The sequence below is a fragment of the Coturnix japonica genome, chromosome 18, assembly GCF_001577835.2.
Source record: "Coturnix japonica isolate 7356 chromosome 18, Coturnix japonica 2.1, whole genome shotgun sequence".
In the NCBI taxonomy this organism is placed as follows: domain Eukaryota; kingdom Metazoa; phylum Chordata; class Aves; order Galliformes; family Phasianidae; genus Coturnix; species Coturnix japonica.
Genome location: NC_029533.1, coordinates 3,579,406 through 3,595,578, shown reverse-complemented (window position 1 = coordinate 3,595,578; position 16,173 = coordinate 3,579,406). Strand labels below are relative to the sequence as shown.

The 16,173-nt window shown below is 49.1% G+C and overlaps 1 long non-coding RNA gene and 1 other non-coding gene across 2 annotated transcripts; both read left to right on the top strand.

Moving 5' to 3' along the window:
- The first annotated feature begins 12,389 nt into the window (after nt 1-12,389).
- Nucleotides 12,390-15,187, top strand: LOC107322212. The gene is made up of 3 exons (XR_001558851.2): nt 12,390-12,899; nt 14,397-14,445; nt 15,037-15,187. It is a non-coding gene; the product is annotated as an uncharacterized LOC107322212 (long non-coding RNA).
- On the top strand, nt 13,051-13,219 carry LOC116654222. The gene has a single exon (XR_004309281.1).
- Nucleotides 15,188-16,173: the final 986 nt, after the last annotated feature.

Sequence of the window (16,173 nt, the reverse complement as noted above, 5' to 3'; positions counted from 1 at the left end):
TTGCTGGTAATTTACAGCCCACACTGTGAGACTGTGTAATATTTGCAAGCAATTAAACAGAGGATGACTCAACAACAGCCACCTCGGGTCAGATTTTCAAGTATTCATCGTTCATAATTAAGATGGAGCTTTCGACAGCAGAGGGGCCTGGGGCTGCTGTGCCACCTTCCCCTGCCCCAGCAGTGGGTTCAGTGTTGGAGGCAAAGGAGATTTGTTGGACGGAGGGGAAGATCATCCATGAGATGTGCACAGGGCTGGGAGCTGCTGCAGAGCTCTGCCCCTGCCCTCCCGCTAGGTATGGGTTTGCTGTCAGCCCTAATTAGTGTCTGATCTTCCCAGGGGAGGGAAAGAAGAAGTGTTTGACTTGGATTTACACCTCTCTGCAGACAACCTCGCTGTGCTGTAGATGTCTGACATGGAACTGCCAATGCTGCTGGAAAATTAGGTTAGATATGGCACGTGTGCAGGGAAACTAAGGCAGAGCACATCACCAACCAGAGCTCTGTACCCACTGCAGCGTCCCAGACTGTCACCTGGGTGTCACCAGAGCTGGGTACCTCCAAAGCTCCCAGCACATCAGTTTTCCTGCTGATGATAGCTGCTGTATGCAATGATGAAGAGCTGCCCCATCCCATGGCATGCTGGACCCCCCTCCCCTGCCTGCTGCATCCCCATGGATCCTTGATCCTTTTGTAAAACAGGGTCAAATGACTCTAATTCCTTTTTCCTTACTACTTACTTGGGAATCCATTGCCAATGGCAGCAGACAGAAATGCCCCCAGTAGTGATAGGAGGTATGAAAAGGAAAGAAATGGAATAGGACCAACACCTGGGTGACAGTCCTAACGTGTTCCCTGCATGGGTAGGTAGATATGGACCAGCAGGCAGGAAAGGATTAATGGCCCAGTGCTCAGGTGCTATAAATAGTGGAACACAAGTGGGTTCCCACCTCCCGGGGAAGTAGAGTTGGATGCTTGGGAACTGTTCCATACCCAGTGATGCTGTCAGAGTCACCACTGTCTGTCCCTGGCACTAAGAGGTACATGATGGCACTAACCTACAGCTCTGACAGTGTGAGATGTATCTGTATGGACCATCAGGATCCAGGTTTGCTGTTAGGCTCTGGTTGAAGCCTTTATCTGCCTTGTTGGCTACTGAAATGGTCCTTCAGTTTATGCTGGGCCCTGGCCTTGCTGTGCTGGCCAAAATCAGAGTTTCTTTGCTGGCTTTGGGAGTCACTCAGGTTGCCCACTGCCATCCCTTGAGGTGACACAGTGCTACCCCCACCCCAACCCTTGCCTGGTACCTCCCAATGACTGAACTAAGTCATGGGACTGGGCTTTATTCTAGCTGCTGAATTATCAGTTTTGCCACAAACCATTCTTCATTATCTGTGTTTTGCTGGATAGCCCAGACCCTGCTGAAAAAGTGCTGTTTCTTCTGCAGTCAGCTGTATTTTAATAAGTTGTGTTATGGGTAAAATATCCCCCGGAGATAATCCAAGCATCGTTCCATTTATCAGCCATGCAAAGTTCAGAATAAGAATATTCAAGGTGAGGTAATGTACTGTAACATTGTGCAAGTTAATTTATAAAAGAATTAACTGTGTTTAGTAGGAGTGAGGAAAGAGGCGCCTTCTCCAGCCAGTGTTGGAGCGGTGCCACAGCAAAACTTAAGGAGGAAATGTTATTCTGCAAGTCCTGAGTTCTGTGCAAGTTTAGGTGCTAAACGTGCAATAAGCAAAATGAGGGCTGCAGTGGGACTGAAGCTCCCTGGGTGCAGGAAACTGCTGTGTTTGGCAAGTCCCATCAGCTGGAACACAGGCAGGTTGCCCAAAGTCCTTGTGACCACTGATTAATTGCTGCTAATGAGAGATCTGGGATGTTAGAAGCTATCCAACACTTGGTCATGTAATAGCTGTGCTGGTAGCTTTGGGCCAGCCTGGGTGCATGAAGCATCACTTTTTGTGCCCACTCCTGCACCTGGAGCTTCCCCTGGTGCCACTGGCCATGATGACAAGAGACTATACAAGTTCTAAATGAATGTTTGCAAGCAATTCCTTCCCCTTATCTGACAACTTTCAGATCTGTTGCAAAAGAAGTGAGGAGTCTATTTAGCAGCTATTTTTTAATGTGATGATTTATAGTAGATCAAGAAAATTAAACCTTTGGAGCAAGAGCGCAAGTTGGGTGCTCCGATGGCCTAATGGAGCCCCATCAAAGTTTCATTTGTTGTCAGCTATTAATTCAGTCTCTGATTCAGTCCCCAAATTACTTTGCCTGGAACTGAATCTAAATATGAAAATCAATTAAGAAGGGAACTGGTAGCTCCGTGTGGGAGAGGGGAGAGGAGGGGGATACAATGCCAAACCGTGCCGCTCCCTTTAAGCATGCAAATTAACATTTAGAGTGTGTTGTGAGGAAGGGGAGCTGGGAAGCACTGCTTCATACAAACCACCAGATCAATTTTCCAAGCCTGAGTGCTTGAGATTCTTCAAAGTTACCGAAGGCTCCGTCTCGGGATAAAAATATAAAAAAGACAAGAAATCAATGCTGATAATTAATTTAACAGTATCTATTCGTTCTCTCTTCTTCCAGTCAATGCGAAGAGAAAATCATACAGTGGCTGAATTTTACATTTCCATAGAGATTGTGCTGGGACAAAATGAATAAGCGATCATAAATTACTTCAAAAGCCCGGCTGTGTTGTGGGGAGTGGGGTTACTTAATTAACAGGAGGAAGTTGTTATCACTTTCCCCACTGACAAACCATCGGCATCGATGCGTTTGGGCAGCTCAGCCCACGGGAGGCAACTGCAGGTCAGGACCTGGGAGAGCTCCGCAATGGGCCGGTTTCTTTTGGGGGTGATTCCTTTAGGGAGTGATTTCCGATGGGGGTGATTTCATTTTGGGGTGATTTCTTGGTTTTTGAGCTGTTTTCACCAGGTGCTAATTTTGATGTGCATCTCTTGAGCATTATGCCAAGAGGAGCTGGTTGAGTTTGGCAGCGTTCCTAAAGAGCTCCGGTCCTGTAGGGTCACTGAGCAGCGCTGGGCTCAGCCCTCACTTTGGCCACCAGCAGCGCACAGAGAGGAGCTGCCTTTAATTATTCAGAGCTCATCTTTCCCTCCTGTTAAAAACAAATGGGAAGCGGATGGATTTTAGTAATGAATCCCCAGAAGGGTACTTAGGTTTAGAGCAAAATCTGTCCAGTTAAATGTATCCTGTGGAAACTGATTTGATTGCTCTCATCTTCCAACTTCAATTTGGTGGCAGCGTTAGCATATTGCCAGACATACGGGCTGTGTGAGGAATACGAAAGATAGAAAATAAGAAAGAAAAAGGATTTGGGGTGGGAGCCTCCCTCCATGCATGGAGGCTGGGCTGGAAGGGTCAGGAGATGTGTTGATGCTCCTGAGAGGGCAATGGGATCCCAATAGATCCTGTGCAGACAGAAGTTCTGTTTGTTGCAAGCAGGATTTGCTTCCCCCAAGGCAAAATCTTTTTGCTTCTTGCTGCACTTTAGGGATGATGGGTTGCGCCTCCAGATCCTGGCTCGCCGATTAACTTGGTAATATCCAGAAATGGATAACATGCAATATAAACATCTGGTGCTCAGTCCAGACGATGCCACTTAAAGGCATGAAGAAACTTTCTAAACGCCTCCAAACAGTGAGTGCAGCAGTTCAGCGTTTAGCTGAGTGATGAGCCTCAGTCTGCCTGCCCTGTGTGCTCGCAAGTTAAAAAGGAAGAGAAAAAAGGAAAACAACAGCCTCCTTTGTGAGGATCCTGGCTGCAAAGAGCTGCTGCCATCAGAGCCAGACACTTTGCACAGTGCTGGAAGCAGCAATGTGCTGAGAAGGAGAGAAAACTCACCCAGTGCTTTGGAGTAACGGCTGCCTGCTGGAGCAGGGAGGGCAGCAAGGAGCGGCTGCATTTGTTATCCTTGTGTCTTTCATTAGTGAGGTTATAGAAAGGGCATTTTTCTCTCCTTCTCACTGTTTCCCTGTGTGAGAGCTCATGTTATAGGGGGAAACTGTGTTAATTATCCCAAACTGATGGTTTTGGTGACATGTGGAGTGATGGATGCTGCATGGGAGAGCTGAAAAGAGACGGTGATCACATTCAGTCCCTCCTGTCCTAGGGCTGCCCCCAATGTGTGGTGTGGCCAGGCTGCTCTTCATGATCTCCCCACTCCCAGCAGAGCCGAGCTGGGCACTGGCTCCTCTTCCCCATGTGAACAAATAAATCTCTTGGCAGATGATGCTTCTGTGATGGATATTGGCCGTGATCCGAGTAGGGCAAGCGATCATGTTCAATTATTTCATTAGCAAGCTGTGGCTCATCACCAGGGCTCAGGTCGGTGCTGTTACTGCTCTCTGCCTGCGGATGGGCTTGGGGCTGGGCTGGGTGCCTGCTGCTGGCCCTGGCCACCTGGCAGCTGCTTACAATGAGGCAATTTCTTCCTTATGTTAAACACAATGTAAATGCTACAATCAAAACACATAAATGGGCTGATCAAGGGTTGTGCTTTTGTTGGGAAGTTGCTTTCCCTGCATTTGGAGTTTGTGCCAAGTTCCTGCCCCCAGTTTTATGAGCAGCACCCCCTGCATGTTTGTCACAGGGAAGGAAAGAGAACACAAGTGACGTTTTTAGGCCAGGGCCAAAGATCTCACTTGTCAGGCAGCTCCATCGCTGCCTCCTTGCATTTGCTGCAGAGGAGCTCGGGGGGCAGAGCGTCCCACATGTGCTAAGTGGGGGGAGAACCCCTGGGGTCCCCAGACTTATCAGCCACTGCCTTTCTGCCCCGTTCGTGTTTGATCACCTCTCTCCCAGATAACCTGCAGCAGCCTGCAGGGCTCTCAGACACAAATTCCTCCATCCCGGTAGTGTTTACTCTGTCCCTCAGGAGATGCTGCAGGGCAATGCAGGAGCAAAGTGTTTGCCGAAGAGCTGGGAGGCTGTGCATGCTCTGCAGCCTGAGCAGTGATGGAAACACATCTGCAGGCACAGTGAGCTCATGGTCTGCTTGCTTTGCACACAAAGCCCAGGCATGTGGGAATCCATGTGGGGCTGGGGCTAGCAGGACCCACTGGGACCTTATATGGGGGGTTGCAGGCCCCCCACCCAGCCCTGCTCCATCTGTTCACCCTGCAGTATGTGGCCCAGGGGGCTCACACAAAGCACTTCTGGTTTCCTGCCACCCTTAAATGAAGCTGGGATAGAGCTGAGAATCCTTCAAGGGAGCAATCAGAGTGGGGAAGGGAGCACAGAGAGGTCCTTAGTGCTGCCTAAAGGCAAGCAGCTCAGAAAAGGAAATGAAATCCACCCCATTAGAGGCGTGGGTGCCACACATCAGGCAGCACAGCACCCTGAAAGAGGGTTTTTAATTAAAAAGACACTGTCAGGCTCAATAGCATCAGCTGGAGAGGCACCCACGTCCACAGCCCATGGTGATGGTGTGGAATAGGGAGTGTTTTGCAGGCAAGGAAACTACTGAAATAAGAGATGCAGAGAGATGTGGTGAGAGTGAAGCCCTGAGGACCCTCTGCTGCCTGTAGGTGCAGGGAGGAGGAATCCCTCTGTCAAACCCTGGGGATGGCCACTGCATTCCCCAACTGAAAGTGGGTCTGTCCCAGTGCTGGGGTGTTCACTGCTTGCTCTGCCACCCCTGCCCCAGCTCTGCAGCCCTCTCCTGCACATGCTGGGATTGAAGCAGCTCAGACCTCCTTCATCTCCAGGCTGCAGAAGAGGAAAATTGGCTGCTGGCTGAAGTGGCCCAGCACTAATAGAGTAAGCGGTTCTCTCTGCCATCAGGACATGGGGTCAGGTGGGAGCGCTGGCCGCACAGATCATTATCAGAGCATAAAAGATGCCACGCGCATGACCTCCCTGCTGGCAGGGCTTGGCACATCCTTCTCTTCCTGCTTCATTTTAAGTGTTGTTCTTCACTCTCCCAGTGCCCGATGTCCACTTACGGCCAAGGAGAGTCACAGTGCAGCCCCTGATGCCCCATGGGGTGCTCAGCAGCACAGCTCCATGCATCCAGCACAGCCTGTGCCAGGCGCTTTTGCTTTGCACTGAGCCTTTAGCAGGGTGGTATGGAGGGGAGAGGCTGAAGCAGTGCCTGAGGTCTCTCAGGTAGAGCTCCACTGCCAAGGGCAGAGGATGTGTTCATTAAGCCAAGCTAATCTTTATTTCCAAGACTATTTTGCTGCGATTGGGCAGTTTATTCTCCGCTCCAGCTCATCTCCTTTGTCAGGTGCAGCATGAGTCCAACTGTGCCGTGTGAGCTGCATGGATACGGGGGGAGAACTTCTTTATTTGCCGGGTACATTTCATTGTCCAATATCATCTGAAAAAAATAGATTTTTCTCCAAATGAAATGAAATCTGCATGGGCTCTCGTGGAGATAGAAGAGCCGGTGTGAATGGGGAGCTGAGACTGGAGGTTTTGTTCTGCTTTCTGCTTCTTCCTTTATTTCTGTCAGGAGTAAAGCAGCAGCATCGCAGCCACAAAGGCAGCGGTTTCCTGGAGCTGAGACCAGGCTGGTTTGACACTGTGCTCCCCTGAATGACGAGAATCAAAATGGTAAAAAAAAAAACACCACAAAAAAGGAAAAATTCCAGCAGGCACCATTCCTGCTCCAGCATCGTTAATCCAACAGCTGAGGGTTTATTTGTACTGAGTAAGCTGAAGCGAGCAACTTAATTCCCCTCTAATTCTCTTCAGAAGGCCTCAGAAAGCTTAATAGCTGTTTTCCTGCATGAAATTAACTCTGACTCAGCCCCCAGCTTTCCTGAGCCCTGTGGGTTTGGGGGGTGGGGGTGGGAGGGCAGGTCCCATTTCTCCTTCCCAGTAATAGGGTCACCCCATGTGGGACAGCCAGCACTCACCCACATGTGTCTCCCTGGAGCCTCTCAGAGCCCCTGCAGCTCTGTATGGTTTAACACACCACAAACCCCATCCATTATTTACAGCAGCTCTGTGGGTTATCCCATCCCATCCCTGCCCTGCTGGGTGCAGGCTGCCTCTTCCCAGCTGATGAAATAAAATGTCTTTTAATCAGTGGGAACCTCGGGGTCGATTGATGGGTGTCTTCACTGCAGAGCTCTTCTACACTCAGGACACTGTTCATTAGGGTAATAAATGGGGCTGGAAATGGCACTGGTTGTGCCTGAGGAATGAATGGAGCACAGCGTGGCTCGGTGTTTGGGGTGGTGGGAACTGGGAGGACATAGGGGGATCCAAATTCGTTGAGGCTGTTTGGCAAGAGAATGGTGTTTTAACCTTCTTCTAATCAGTACATCTCATATGAACCTCCAGCCCTACAGATAGCAGCATTTGATTGGCAATCTGATGTAAAGTGCCACTATTGTTATTATTATTAACCAAGAAATGGTAGTTACAGGAGTTATGACGGTTGGTCTTGATGGGTTTTGGTGGGAGAAGCCGGGGAGTCAATTCAAGCCAGGGCTACGACGGGACCCTCGGGAGCTTGGGGGGGGAGTGGGGGAGGGGGCGATGTGGTGAGTGGGGGGGGGGTTTACCAATCCAAGGCAGCAGCAGCCTCCACTGACACCTAGTGGCTGCGGAGCTCCAGGCTCAGGGGACGAGGAATTGCTATTTGGCTTTCTTTCTTTCCCCTACGATTTGGAAATATAGAGTCACGCCTTTGGTTTGTGCAGGGTATCGCTTCCTCTCCTTTTCTCTCCTTGCTCCTCCAGCATCACATCTGCACAGGAAGGGCTGTGGTTCTGCCCGGGTTTCTCCATCAGAATGGCCAAACGTTGTTCACTTTGTCACTGCTGAACCCTGATTCTGCCTCTTTTTGTTTGGCTTTTTCTTTCTCAGTCATAACACATTTCTGAACTTTTGCAGTGACACAAAACCTGACTCAACCTCCACAGCACTGAATATTGCTTATGCTGTAAGATGCTATTTAAAAGGAATCTTGCTGGTTTTTTTCTTCCCACTGAATGCTCTTATCATTGCCCAGGGTGATGTGTGTGTGTGTGCTCCTTTGCTCCCTTCTCCAGCACCTTCTGGACCTGAGATCAACCCTTGGACCCTGGAGGCTCTCAATGCTTCCGATTGTGTTGGGATTATAGAAAGGTGAAGCTTTGCAAGGAGATGACACCTGCCCAGGCAGCCCAGGAGATCCTGCCCCATGTCCCCATGTCCCCATTTTAGGGGTGGGCCATCCCTGAAAGACCACAGCCCCTCCACCATCAACCGCACAGCAGATGATGAACCCCTGATCTACAGGGCTGATTTTCAAGCAGATTAACTCTGGAGTGGATCTGAAGCCAAGTGCTAAAAGATTTCTGCACTCACAGAAGAGGGAAGAGTTTGCCAAGGAAGTCGGAGCCAGCAGCAACTGGCAGGCATGTTCCCATTGCTCATTGTGTCAGAGCCTGGCATCCTAATGCCCAAGGTGACCAAAGCTTGAAGACAAATGCTGTTTCCATGGGGTAACACTGCTGTGGTATTGATCTGGGGCTCATGCTTTCCACAGAGGCTGTTTTTATTCCTAGTTCTCCTATCTCCTTACGACTAAAAGTCATCTTCAGCTGATGGCAGCAGGGGAGAGAACCTCGGTGCCTCCCAAGGTCTAATGGGGCAATTCCCTTTGCCCAGCTCATCTCTACCTCCAGATCCATCTCAGGGCCCGTTATGGGATTTGGGGGGCACAGAATGCTGCTGTCCCATTCCTTCCAGTGCCCAAGCAGTGCCATGTAATAAACCTTACTTTGCCCCACAAGGCATGGATGCTACTGCCATAACCCAGCCTGGCACAAACACTGCTGGAAAGGCTGAGCATGAAGAACGCGATATTCCCCATCTCTTCAGGTGCCGTTGTAGCTTTCAGTGCTAATTATTGCATGCTTTAATTCATCCATAACTGATATAATCTTCAAAGCTTCGATATGGCTTGATCCGATGCTTCCCTTTTGTTGTTCCCTTTTCCTTTGAACTGCTGTGAGGAGCCTCCGGGACCCCCCAGCTATTGCTGTATGTTTGCTTTTCATCCGCTCTCTTCTCTTCCCAGAAACAAACAATACCTCAACGTTTTCTTCTTGAAAATCTCAGCACATTTCTGAGAAGAGAAGGGGAAAAGGGTTATTTGTCAGAGGCCAAATCCCTCAGCGCCTTTCTTCCTCCTGATCCTCTCAGTGTGATGCCAGGGATGTCAGTGCGATGTCCCCACAGGTGATGGCTGCACCAGGTGACGTTGCAGTGGCACAGCACCAACCCCATGCCCGGCCCCTGTAGGGAAAAGCAGTGACTTTGGGATCATTTTTCTGCTTCTCATCTTTGCTCCCTGCTGGAGCTGATTTATCCCTGCAGCTTGAGCAGCTACATCCGAGCAGGGCATGTCTCACTGTTGTATTACAGCAGATTGTTGTAAATTATCAGCTTCTTGGTGTCAGCCCGAGCCCAACACAGCCCATAAAGCTTCCTGGCTGTGATACTGCACCACATTACAGCAAGGCCAATGGGAGAGGCCGTCAGCTCAAGGGGGATTTAACCCAGAGTGTCCCATCCACATCCCTGGAACCACCAATGGGCCCTGAGTGTATCTTTACAGCAAGACATGGCCATGGAGGGGACAGATCCACCCCAGCTGCCAGCATCCTCAAGGCAGCTCTAACACCCACGGGTGGGCAAAGCACCCTGCAGTGTGTTTGATGCCTGAGGCTAGAAGAATTATCATCAGTATTATTATTTAGTAATGATTATCCCCGAGCATAAAATCAGCAAGATGAAAATTCAGAGGTCTCGGGGCGAAAGCACAGCCTGTTCCATATATTATCTGTAAGTGATGTGTGCACCAGCGTGGAGCATGAGGAGAAGGGGATCTCATGAGAGCCACAAACACCGGACTCTTAATTTAAAACTATCCTTCACTGACTCGAGCCTCTCTCCCACCAGCCCATCTTTTATTTCCCCCTGTGCAGCAGTAATCAGGAGGTAACAAGGGAGAAGGGGAACGGATCGTCTTCCAGCACTATCTGGCTGATTTCAGGGCTGTAAATTATAGATATATATGGTACAAAGGAGTACTGGGATATTAATTTCTGTTGTTGAAAATCACAGCTCCTCTGCTTTAATTTACTGCTAAATAATAAATGACATTGTGAGATACTCAGCAAAGATAAAGACGCGGAAGTAAATCAAAGAGCTCATAAGCACTTACGGGTCGGTCTATCTTGGATGTGTAGTTAAGTGGCTTATATTGTTCTCGCCAAGCAGAAATAAGCAGGCATTTAACCGATGTTATCTGCCACAGTAAAGGATGAACCCGTGAATCAAATGGTTTCCTGCAAATAGCCATTTGCACTGGCAGAATTAGATGAAGATGGGTGTTATCCCCAACATTTGTAACGTTTGAAGCCTGCTATGGAGCTGTGTTCTTGCATTTGGGCTGGTTGACCAGTATATATGTGGGACACACTGTGCTTTGGGGTCAGTGTCAGCTCCCCAAGGAGCCTTTGTGTTGAGTGTCCTGATGCTGTGAGCTACCACAATGCTTCAAACCCCCAAACAGACGGTAGTTTCCAAATGCTGGAAATCTGTTCCCAAAGAGGTCAGAAAGCATCATGTCCCTGTTTGCAGGCACCCCATGCTCCTCATCATGGAGCTGACAGCCACATGTCCCATGGTACATCTCGCACTGGGATGAGAGACAACCCCCATCCGAAGGAGTCACAGTGCTGTGTCCCATCCCTATTTGCTGTGCTGCAAACTAGGAGGACTTGACCCAGGTTCCTGCTATTTCTCTTTGCTAACACTGTTGAAAGACAAGGCAGCTCCAATTTGCCTGAAGCCGTTCTGTTACAACACGGCACTGCAGGGAAGGTCTGTACAGAAAACCGTGTTTGACAGTGAAAGCATTTTGCTGGAGTACAGCATGTGAAAAACAAATTACTACGGCATAAACGAGCAAATCCATCATCAGAAGGAAGAGGAAGAGAGAATTGCTTTAAGGATCCACGTACAAGACTGTGACAGTAATCATATAACGGCCCTTTGAATGTCAAGGGGGATGAACATGGTTTAATAGCAAGAGAAATGCTGCCAAGCTGGGAGACGTGTAACAGAGCAGATGGATGGATAGATCTACCTATTATCTGCTCCCTGGAAGAAAAGGAGGGGGAGATAATTCAGCTTTATGCTTGATCTAGTGTGTAAATCTCAGAGAGGTAACGTTTTCTTTTACCAAAAGGGAAAAAGGAGAGAAAAAAAAAAGGATATTTGTTTTCAGAGCCAGACAACATTGGTTCAGGTGTACAATGAGATGCATAACATTTTGAGCAGGCTGCAGCTCTATGGTGTTATATTGAGGGATAGCGGCCTTTATCTAAAGGGTAGCAATTAGAAACAAACAGAACGACCCTTCAGCAGGGTCTGCTGTGATAGGACAAGGGGAAATGGTTTTGAACGTAAAGAGGGGCAGTGGCACAGGTTGCCTATAAGGGAGGTGGTGCCCCATCCCTGCAGCCAGCCAAGGTCAGGGGATGGGCAGTGAGCACTGATGGAGCTGTGGGTGTCCCTGCTGGCACCAAATGGCCTTTAGGGTCCCTTCTGATTTAAGCAATCCTATGATTCCATGGTTCTATGATCCTATGAAAACACCTGGCTGGAAAAGCCCATCCATGCAGTAAGGCTGCCTGTGAGTAAATAGCACCATTGAGGAACCTGGAGCAGAGCTGGAAGGCTGCTCTCATTCAACCCTGATTGGAGCTGTCAGAGCCACTGAAAGCGAAGCACAACTCACCATAAACAGGGCCTCACAAAGCCATAAGCACGAAATTAGATCTAAATATCGATTTACTCCATATAAATATATGTGCAATTCCAACCTCTGAGCTCTCTGCACAAGGAAATTTAATGCCTTTTCAGGAGCACAAGACTGAAATCAAAGATGTTACAGTGATGATAACATCCCAAGCTTTGTGTATCCCCCATGTAGGAGCTCCCCTCCTTCACCCCATGGGGCAGGCTGGCTCTCCCTACTCTCCCCCTACATGGGTTTCCCCCATTGCGTTACTCGGGCGTACCCGAGGAGCTGGCCCTTTAAGAGCGTTATTGGAGGCCGGAAGTGGCTCCGTGCGGGCGCTCTGGTTTTCGCTTCGTCTCTGTGGTTTTCCCGACTTCCTGTTTCCGGTGGCGGGCGCTGCGTGGGGGCGGCGTGGTTGGGGTCCGGGATTGGGGTGGTCATAGGCGGAGCTGGGGGGCGGAATATGGGAGCTGGGTTGGCCATTTTGGGGGTGAGGGTACTGAGGTTGGGGGGAGAAGGGATCATATAGGGGTGTAGGGTTCGGGTACGGGGTATGGGGGGAAGTAGAAGGCGGAGGAGTCATATTGGGTTATGGGATTAGGGTATGGGGGGGGCGGAGAGGGGTATTTGGGGGTGGAAGTGAAGATACAGGGGTTTGAGATGGTCATACGGGTGGAGTAAAACCAGAGGGGTTGAATTGGGGTCTGAGAGTCAAGGTAGGGGAGTTACAGAGGGTCATGTTGGGGACTGAGGGCAGGGAATGGGGCCTGGTGTAATATTGGGGTCTAGGGGTGCAGGGGTTGGGGGGTTATAGTGGTGCTGAGGGGCAGGGCATGAAGCGGGGAGATGAAGGCTTGAGTAGGGCTGAGGTTTCGTTTTACAGGGTAATTATATGTCATTTTACAGGCTGGAAAGGAGCACGGTGGGCAGCAGGGTGCCATGAATAGTGGGGCTGGAGGGAGTAGGGACTGGGTATGGGGTGCAAATGGACAAGGAATGTTCCTTGAGCATCGTGTATCATGGGGTCTGTGGTTGGGGGTTGCTTCCAGAAGAAATACAGCCCCGACTCATGGCTGAAGATCATTAGGTCTTCTTAGGAAGCCAGCATTCATCAGGTGAGTAGGACCAAGGCCAGGCCAGGGACTCATGCACTCTCTCTGGGTGGGCAGCAGCCACATAGGAGCCCTCCATACCCACTGGTTGTATGGTATGGTATGGTATGGTATGGTATGGTATGGTATGGTATGGTATGGGTGCTGTGCTGTGAGGGCCTGGGGACGGCTGCTGGTGGCTGTGTCTCAGCCTAGTGCCTGCTGGCCTCACCCGTGGCCCAGATCAACCCCCAGAGGACCCCCTGCTGGGAACCTCCTATGCAGTAACAGGTGTGAGCATCCACGCAGCATTCTGATGGTCATGTATGATACTGCACACAACGAGCTGCTGTCCTCAGCCAAAGGAAAGTACTCTTTACAGCTCCAGGATTAATTACTATAATGTGTACTGTATCTTTTAAAAGCTGTCTTGTACAATTAAACTGATGCTGCCCTTCCTTTACGGGCAGTTTTTAGATGTGGAAGGTTGAACTTAGGTACATTGATGATAATTTGTTTCCTCTTGATTCTGGTGCACAGAAGACAGGTCTATGTGGGGCACTGGTCTCCAGCTTTAGCTGGCTTTCTTGTTAAAACCCTGAGTGGGTAATGGGCTCTGTTCAAAAAACACCACACTCTGCTTAGGCAATCTCCATTTTAATTTGCTTTCCTGTGGCAGTAAAGCAGTCCTGAGGGGTTTCTCTGAGGCAGCTTGCTGTGTATGAGCTGGAGCCTTTTGGGCTTTTACACAAAGCTTGCCTGGGATCATAAGCAGAGCTGAAGTGTAGCTCTCATTGCTATTACCAGCCAGCAGCAGGGAGGGCCAAGTTCAGCACATGTTTGAATGCATGGGGCTGTCTTCATTGGCCATGCCCAGGGGAAGGTCCTACTTTGAGGTGGGGGCAGGCATTAGGTCCTCTGATCCTCCTCCACAGCAGGATTGAAACCAAAGCCTGTATAGATTTGTGAGATGATAAAGTAACTGCCTTCTTAAATGACACGCACCTTTGGCAAAGTGTTTGTTTCACCAGTGTCAGACAGACACATGTTCAGAATAACCTTGCTTCAAAGTGTGCCAGGCTGCCTGCAGCTCTCTTGAGCTTGCAAGGTACTTGTAGATAAAGCATGGTGCTCCCCAGTACTGCATTCAGCTGATGGGCTGAATGCTTAGTGCTTTTTCTCACCTCTGTCAACTCTTTTTCTTGCAGCCCTCACCTAACACAGCATGTACTGTACCTTATGTAAAACTATAGCAGTGATGCACTTTAGCATCACCCTTCTGGTCCTTTGTGGACTGTAAGGTGAATTTTGCTGCCTTCTGACTTCAGTCAACCGTGACAGTTGTGCTTGGATTCAAATACTTGGTGGCTAAATGAAGGTGGAATTTCTCATGGGTGGAAGGTTGGCTCCTGAGCTGCTGCCTGGGCTTTTGTCTGAGGCTTAGAAACAGCGGCCTTCCAGTATACACATCACTAAGTACTGTGCATTAACTGTGCTTAATGCTTGCTGCTCTTTACGTAGGTGTTCCTGCTGACCACGGAGTGGCTGCTGGATCTGCACCCCTGCCAAGGTAACTGAGCTAAGCTGTGCTCTCTGCCCACCAGATGCAAAGCTACGTGCTTGGAATTTGCAACCAGTCCTCCCTCTCTGCTTTGTGTTCTAATGCTAAATTCACCTGGGCAGAACTGTCTGATGGTGTCAGGCTGCAGTTAGAAAGCATTTCACTTTTGTGTTGCTGCAGACTGACACCCTTTGTTCAGCTTATTACTGGAACAAGCATTTCCATTTCCCTTTCCCTTCACTAATGCCACTCTTCCCTGTGTAACAAATTGGTGTTTTCCATCACCTGGGCTTCAGAACAAAGCATGTGGAACCCTGGGTAGAGTGATTGCAAATAACCTGATCTTTGTTGCACCTGGAAAATGTTATTTGTCTGAGTGAGGATTTTCCTGTCCACCAATTTCTAAACGACAAAATGCTTCGTTGTTTCAATGAATGTGCAGCAAAACCATTTGCAAGAGGGCCCTGGGTTGCAGGCTACTCATGGCACACTTGTTTGCTCTGGTGCCCTGGCTTGCACGCTGAGCAGCTCTGACAGCTGTGTGCAGCCTTCCCTGCAATATGCTTGTTCTGCTTGAATGTCCTGCTCGTTTCTTTTCAGGTGGCTGAACTGAAGATCTGTCTGCGTTATGGTGAGAGCGCTGCCCCTGCCTCTCTATTTATTTATACCTGTGTGGTCTCTTCGGGCTATAGAAGGTATTTTTTGCTAAAGTCGATGGTAAATGTGAATAAATTCCAATTCTTCAATTAGATGATCTTTCTCTCTTATTCAATCCCTGCTATTGTGAATAATGCATTTAGGCAAGGAAGCACATAAAGCTTTCCCTTATGCTGACACCTGTGTCGTGTCCAGCCATGCTGGAGGGTTGTGGTGCTTTCAAGATCTTTAGGAGTGATTCATTCCTGACAGTTGCTAAAGCAATCCTGAAGAATGTGAGAGCACGTTTGCAGTGTGCCAAGCTCTAATCTCCGCTAGAGGGTGTGAATGTCTGCAAGAATGGTTGTGTTTCATTGAAACTGGGAGTCTTAGTTTAATCACATGTGCAGGCAGTGAGACTGTGTGGCAGGATTATGTTCCAGTTGAAAAACTGCTCTCTGTGTTGGCAGCAGCCCAAGTTACGTCTGCTTTATGTAACCCATCAGCTGCAGTCGCTGTGAAGCCCATGTGATGCTCAGCCCTTGCCATCGTGCATCCTGTCATGCTCTTGAGCAATGTGTGTGTGTGTCCGGGGGGAGGCAGCCCTGCTCTGTTTGGTACTGCTTCCAAGTTCCCTTTCCTTTCATCTGAACACTGATATCTACCCTTGCTAAGCAAGCAGGAAATAGTTTTCACTTGCACTGCAAAGAACCTGGGTTTGGGATTTCTTTTTGTAGGGAGAATTTTCACTGAATTTGCAGTACAGCCAATGCAGATAAAGCCTGAGGTTGGTGTGCTTTGGAACCAAGCTGCTGAGCTGACACAGGCTGTGCTTATTATTATTATTATTATCATTATTATTATTATTGGTGCTTATACAGAGCTCATCTCACAGTGGACGTGCTGCTCCTCAACTCCTTTTGCTTCTGCAAAAATAGGAATGCTCTCTCTGGAGGTTTTAATTCAGAGTAGGTCAGCAAGAAGTTGGTCACAGTGGTTTTTTCCCAGCTTCTGGGATCTGCTTTGTCACAGTCGTGTGCACAGACAGCTGAGAGTGGCCTCCAGCTCACCCAGGTTCTTGCTGTAAAAGCAGTGGGGCTG